Below are 7,227 nucleotides of genomic sequence, written 5' to 3'. Positions count from 1 at the left end.
ATATTTAATATTCTCACCTCACGAACATAGATGGAGAGTGAGTTAATACTCCATAAAAAGCAGAGAAAGGGATTTCGTTCCAGGTATAATTTGTGCTTGTCAAGGAAAGGCTTCATTCATGCACTAAGCAGTTAAAATCGGATTTAATCGAAGATAGTATATCGGAGGTTGAGCGATATACATTTCTCCGATTTCTTTGGTCTTACTCAGTTGGCAATTAAGTTGGTTATATCGACCAAGGACCCCGATGGGTTCCAGAAAATAGTGAGAGAGAGAGAGAGCATAAAACCAGATCTATTTTGAGTAGTGCATAGGTTGAAGGCAATGGTCAAAACGTCAAAGTCAACATTCTCTTTTTGCACAAAAATACTATGGTGTTTGTCAGTATATAGTTGTTACATGTTATACTACTTTTCTAAAAGGAAGCGGACAAAATGGGATTAGTACCCTTTGGTAAAGGGTAGTGGAATAATGGTTATTCCACATGTGTCCCTTCTTTATATAGTTTACACTCTTTTTTTATTTTGAAGATTTTTGTATTATGCGGTAAGCAATTACCGCAAGATGGTACAATTGGCAGCATTGATATTCCGCGAAAAAGCATTGCCCACAAAAACTTGTTGCCGTGTTTTTTTTGGTTTTTTTGAAAGCTTATGGAATTCCACGGCATACAACTCCCGCATACAAATAAAACTTACGATGCGATATTTCCGTGATATGATAGTAACCATGGATATTTCATATTTGTTGCCGTGGGTGTCTTTTTCTTTTTTTTTCTCAAGTTGTATATTTCCGTGATACAATTCCCGTGAAATGATAATAGTCGTGCGCGGAACATATTTTCCTTGAGATGGCAATATCTAGGAAAATTTTATGCCATTGGTAACTTTTCTTTTTGAAAATACTTCTAATTGAGAGGTGCGAATTGAGAGTAACGGGAGAGAGTGACGTGACTTTTAATGTCAAATTAAAGTTTTCTTATTTGAATTGAAGAAGTAGCCACAAGTTTTTCTTTTTGGATTTTTTGTTTTCTTTAAGGGGGTGCATTGGATTTTGGATGAGAAATAAATGTCGGGGTGTATATTGATAAAACATATATTTACACACGTTTATTGGTTTCAGTTACTTATTTTCTTAAGTCCGAGGTCCACAGTCCAAAGTCCGAGGTCCACAGTCCAAAGTCCAACGTCCGTATTGTCGTACGTTTTAGTCAAGTTACCTTACTCACGTGGGATTGGTAGGATAGGTCGAGTAAGGGATCGTCCAAACCTTAGGGCACGGATAGGTTCACAACCTGGAGTTACAACTTTAGGTGAGTAGGATTTTTTAGGTTTCTTTTTAGTTGGTTTTAATTAAAATAACGGTAATGCAAATAATATAAATTACTACGGCGATTATATGTAGGTAAATAAAAGTAGAGAAACAGGGGAGAGAGTTAATCATACTCATGCAAGAATCATTTTTCAACAGCTTTTATTACTAAATCACTACATCTCTAGTTCGTCCTCGCTTCGGAGACGACGCCGAAAGTATTGATCCCTAGTGCATGCCCACATCTCTAGGTCGATTTCACTAGCATAAGGAGTTTTCGATAATACCTCATCTCTCGTATATTATTTACGCTCCCCGCACAGTTCACATCACCGGACGAATTGGAGAGTCGGTTCGACACTGCAGAGAGTCGCTGGAGACATTTTTGTCGCTACGAGGATCATCCCCGAGCATCGATCTAACTTTGTACGCCTCGGCCATTTTGGGACCGGATGTTAATTCTATGTCTAATTCCTAAGTAGTGATTCTAGAATATTAACGAAGTCAATCCGATTTTACACGAAGCAAAGATAACCCCCTCGGTGGGGATTAGCTCATCATCATAGAAGGAATAATAAAACTTGTCAGATACATTAAGTAAATAAATGCAGTGACGTAAATTAAACAAGAAAAGAAATAATCAAGTTATTAAGGGTAAAATAACTTACCGTATTAAGTCTGGCCAAAATAAAAATGACGTAATGTAAGATCGAAAAGAAATTAAATTGAGCGGAAGCTAAAGCATAAAAATGTCGGTGGTTTCTAATGAAGGCTAAGCCTTCATATATATATAGCGATACAAAGCCATCCGTGAATATTTTAGGTTTTGTTCTTTTGCTAATTGAAAGGTTCGAAAACCAAACTTCGCTTTCAATCTGTTTTAGATTTTGTCCTTTTGTTATTTTACGTTTTTGTTTTTTTAGCTGATGTTAATTCAAACCAACAGGTTTGAATTGATACGTGTCTTTTTTTCTTGACAGATGGTATCAATTTGAAACCATCAATTGCCACCTGCCTATGCTGACTCATCATGTCTCGGGCTCGCGATAATGTGTCCACTTAGTGTGTCCAGGTGGTGGCGCCAAAATTGGCTTTTTTACGAATTTTTGTCCCTTAGGCAGAGTTCGTCGCCTCGTCGCTATGGCAAAGCTTCACTAGCCCACGCCGCACCTAGATTTATCCGATTTGAGCTTCGGAAGTTTCCTCGCCTCTTTATATGTGGGCCCGCTCGCGACCGGTTCTCGTTTCTTTTGGAAACTTCGCTCTAGTCGCTTTGTTTGGGCTTTACGGGATTGAGCGGGAATTCCAATATTCCCCCAGATTCTTGTACTTGGGCAGCTTCACTAGCCAACGCTTCGGCACCTAGATTTATCCGATTTGAGCATCGGAAGTTTCCCCGCTTCTTCATATGTGGGCCCGCTCGCGACCGGTTCTCGTTTCTTTTGGAAACTTCGGCTTTACGGGTCGAAAGTGGAAACTCCAAATATTCCCAGATTCCTCGCACTTTGATGCATGTTTTATCGCTATCTTCATTTTAATTGCGGAAACCCGCAAAAGTACGTAAAAATATAATTATTACATGATTATTAAACACATAATTGACCAAAATGCTATGTCTCTCGAGGTTTAATATTACAGTTTTGGGTGCTTATCACACCACCCCCAAACAAAGACTTTGCTTGTCCTCGCAAGCAAAGAAGAGACATTAAAACGATAAGTGATCAAAAATGTGTTTCTAAGCTAAATCTCATTTTCAGAGCGCGGTTGCATTGACCATATACGCAACAAGGCCTTGAACCACTAGGAATTCCCTAGTGGACGAGTTATAGCCTCGTGAGAGTTTTCCAGAGAAGATACTCACAAACTTCATTTATACTACAACGACTCAGTAACAAGGGCTCGTTTCCTTTATTAATCTCAGGTATCTAGACATCCCACTAGCAAGGGAAATAAGGATTTTATTCTTTCAAATTCAAGTTAATATACATACAATAATCTAAACATCTACGTATGAGCATGCATGCAGTTGATCTAATAATGAAATGTACGAAAGTGGGCCGCTTCGATCCTTTGGATAGCGCCCTTAATTAGGTTCTCACAGTGTATGTGTCTAAACACAATTTCTCTTATTTTTCCACTCAAGCTTTGTTTATCTCCCAGGTGCAGTGGGCACACGCTTCCTCACATACTCAATGACAAATGAGGAGCCGAGGTCGAGAAGTCTCAACTACTACTTATTATCACACTATCCTATTCCTAATCGAGCTAGAGGTCTTTATTAGGTGTTATGGGGCTTAGGTGGTAGTGTAGAAGAAAAAATGGAATGGAAAATTCAAAAAATGATAAGTATGAGAGAATAAGGTCTTGAGATATTTATACTAGAGAAATCCTTTTTTTTCCCTCGCTTCTAACATGGTTTCCATATTTGGATTTTTCAAGCTTTTGTATTCCCTTTGATTTGATCTTTGGGGAAATTCTAACCTTGATATTTCTTTTGATTTTGGAAACATATTTCTATTTTCTTTTTCTTTTCTTCCTCAAAAGTAACCGATTTTGATTTGTGACAAGGTTTTTCTCTTCATTTTTCTGCAGACTTCATCCTATTTCTCATACTCATCATCTAGGTAGGCTTATTTATTTGTGGTTACTAGATGGGTAATTTTTTTTTTGGTGAAGTAGAAAGGATTAATGAAAGGTTCAATGGGGCTTAATTAGCGGTAAAAAATTTTACAGGCGAATTTTTGGCTATATCGATCCAAAGAAGGCCTAAATTCTCGCCTAGGATTTGGTAGTGATCAAGTAAGTAGACGCGGTGAACTTTCTATTCGAAGAACTACTCCTCCGCGGTCATTACTCATATATCACATTTTGAGGCTTTTGGTTAGATTCTTACAGATATGGAAACTAAGTTGTCTAACCGCGGTCCCTTAAACTTACCGCCTGTGTACATTTAATAATAGTCAAGTGCATGAATGCTCATGAAAAGATGTAAAACTATTGCATAATGATAAATTAAGTTTCTAAGAACAAGTCCTAATTTCGATGCTAGGGTGAGATTTCTAAATATTTTTCATCATAGAAAGAGAAACGAGAATTTGTCACTAAACACGCTTTTATTTAGATACTATATACAACTATGCATGCCTAATTTTTGCAAAAGGTTCTCACCACTTCAAACAAATTGGACATCGTGGTCCTCAAAGTGTTTAAGAGGAAGAAAGAGTATACCCGGGAGGCTTTGAGCAAAAAATAAAGTCGACATCTTCCACGTAAATTTATTGTAACACACTATATATTATACATCATAAAAGTAGAAGAATAATCGTTAGAGTAGCAGCACACCGTTAGGTCACTTATTTATTTCACATCAAAACATAAAACAAATATGTACATGCATCAACTCACATTGCCCAAAATTTGAACCGGGGATAGTCCTTCCTTGCCTCGCCCCCTCAGAGAAATGCCATTCCTTCAAGATCCCGCCAATCTATCATAGCTTTCCGTGACTTCACTCCACTTCCTTTTTTTGCATTGTCTAGATGAGCTATCATTTTATCATCATTGTGGAAAGAACTAACTTTTTGAGATACCTTGCGTATGCGGTCCATGTCCGAAATCGCAAGGAACTAATTATCTTGTTTGTTGGACACATAGAGTCCACCTTTACCCAGCCTTTGAAATGTGGCTGCAAACTCGTGGAAGTACGCCCTCACTATCCCGCATAATCGTGAATCGGCAAGTGGTGATATAGTCTTGCCGAAAAGACCGAGCCTTCTTAAGATTCTCAATTATTAGTTCTCAGAATGTCAAGGTGGTACGCTATCGGGCCAATGCATGGAATGTCTTACACGCTTCCTTTGATGTCAGAGAAAATGCCAATCTCCCATGATGTTCGAAGAATAAATAACATAGCGCTCCAACATTCATGGTCATATCGGGCTAGTGGAATAGTGAATTTCGCCATCGCCGCCTTCAAAGACGCTTCTTTGACGCTGGGCAAGGCCATCGCCATAGCTGGGGCAAGCAAAATCCTCCCCTAGAGTAGTCATTAAGGTCATTCTCTATCATGTATTGGATGGGGAGGTCCGGCTGAAGAGGAGGAAGGTCTAGAGCCATAGCCACCGTTGGCTCATAAAAGCGCGGTCGGGTGTTTCCAATACGAGTGTAAACCCATTCAAAGGGAAACCCCGGATGTGGTAGATCCGCCATGTTGTTATAAAATAAACCGCCAAACGGGGAGTATGTCCGCTCCGCCCGGTGTAGAATGAGAGAGTTCCACCCAACTTGAGTGATGTAGTCTCCGAAAAGATGTCCATATGCCGGGAATTCAACAATGAATGGAAGGATTGTTCCGAATCATCTTTGAGCTTCCATTGTGTGAAAAAATTTGACCTGTTTAGACAAGGATAAACAAATATTAGGCATGATGAGAATAATTACGAGAAACAATTTACCATATGAAAATTAAAAACTAAAAAGAAAATGATAAATAATATAAAATTGCAAAATTTAAATGGTTTCATTGCCCAAGTAACGGCGAGGATCCCGTTGTGGAAGCGGATCCGTTTATAAGATTTTCTATGCCGTTAATCCGCGGCAAACAAACCTGTTGCAACATTTTGCTTTTCGTTTGGTAAATCTTGGCGTGGTTCTCCATTATGAGAGTGTGATTTGCCAAGAACGGTTGTGGTCAGGCAAAAATTGTGCTTTGTTCCTCTTCGCTTATTGTCCGCAGGTCCCCGAAATTCAAGAAGGCCGGTGATAATAATGTTCGACGCTTGAACAATGTCATCAGTCCTTGTTGAATTGTTTTAAGCCCTTCCATTGGATTAAATACGTTGCATAATGCATTTTCAAGAAAAATGTTATCGGTGGAACAATCGCCGTTTGGTCCTGCACCGACATGGTTCTTTTGCAACGGCCGGGTTCCGTAATCCGCTCCTACATACCGAAAGTGAATGGTAAGAATGTTAGTCGCTCAAGAGGTGTATGAGGAGAACTGCTAGAAAACCCCAATTTATCATGATAAGTGTTACAATGGTTGGTAAAGGAGCTGCCTTTTTCCTAGCACGCGGCGATCGTGATTCCGCAGAAATTTAATAATGCAAAATTCATTGCAGTTAGTCCGCAACACCCGTGAGTAAATGGAGGAGTGGTTTGGTTATTTCGAAGTCTTAGATGTGCCTATGACATTATGAGCTACCCATTGATCACGATAATTGGTTCTTTGTAAAGATCGCCGATAAACAATACGGTTTTTCCGGTTGTATTCGCCGCGGAAGGATAGTTGCAAACATCGATGCCGGATATTATCGAAAAGGTGAATCCGAAGGTGTACCTTTGGTTTGTAATAGGAATTTGAAGTACCTCAGAGATGATTTCCATAGTCAATTCACGCCAAGATTCATAGCACGGACAAAGAATTGTCCGCTTTGGAAATAACCGCTTTTATAAAATAACAAGACTAATTCTCCGAATAAAATGTTTGCTTATGGTGTAAAAAGAGGGTACCAACCTCGACGTAATATTTCCGCGGTCAAAGAAAGGATGAAAAAGACCATTTTGGAAATTTTCCATAAAATTTTGCTCGTGCACTAAAATTCGAAAGTGAGGGCCATTGAAGATGGAGTGGTGAAAAATTATTTTGGAAACAGGAAGTTAAATTTTGAGGTGTCTATCCTTGGTATAAATAGGCACCCATCCGAAAAATGTAAAAGATAATGACGAGGTGTCACAGGGTAGTTAGACCACGGTATCTTCTAAGATATGCGTAAAAGTGGATGAAGTGTGGATGAGAAGAATGGGGCATATGACAAGGAGTTTTTTTTTTAAACAAGGAAAGACGTAAGTAGAAGGACAATGAAACGTAAATATATTATCACAATAGGATGTAAGAACGCATAAATGGTATGGAAA

The sequence above is a fragment of the Coptis chinensis genome, chromosome 8 (genome assembly GCF_015680905.1).
Source record: "Coptis chinensis isolate HL-2020 chromosome 8, ASM1568090v1, whole genome shotgun sequence".
Taxonomy (NCBI): domain Eukaryota; kingdom Viridiplantae; phylum Streptophyta; class Magnoliopsida; order Ranunculales; family Ranunculaceae; genus Coptis; species Coptis chinensis.
Note: the sequence above shows the minus strand (reverse complement) of the source record.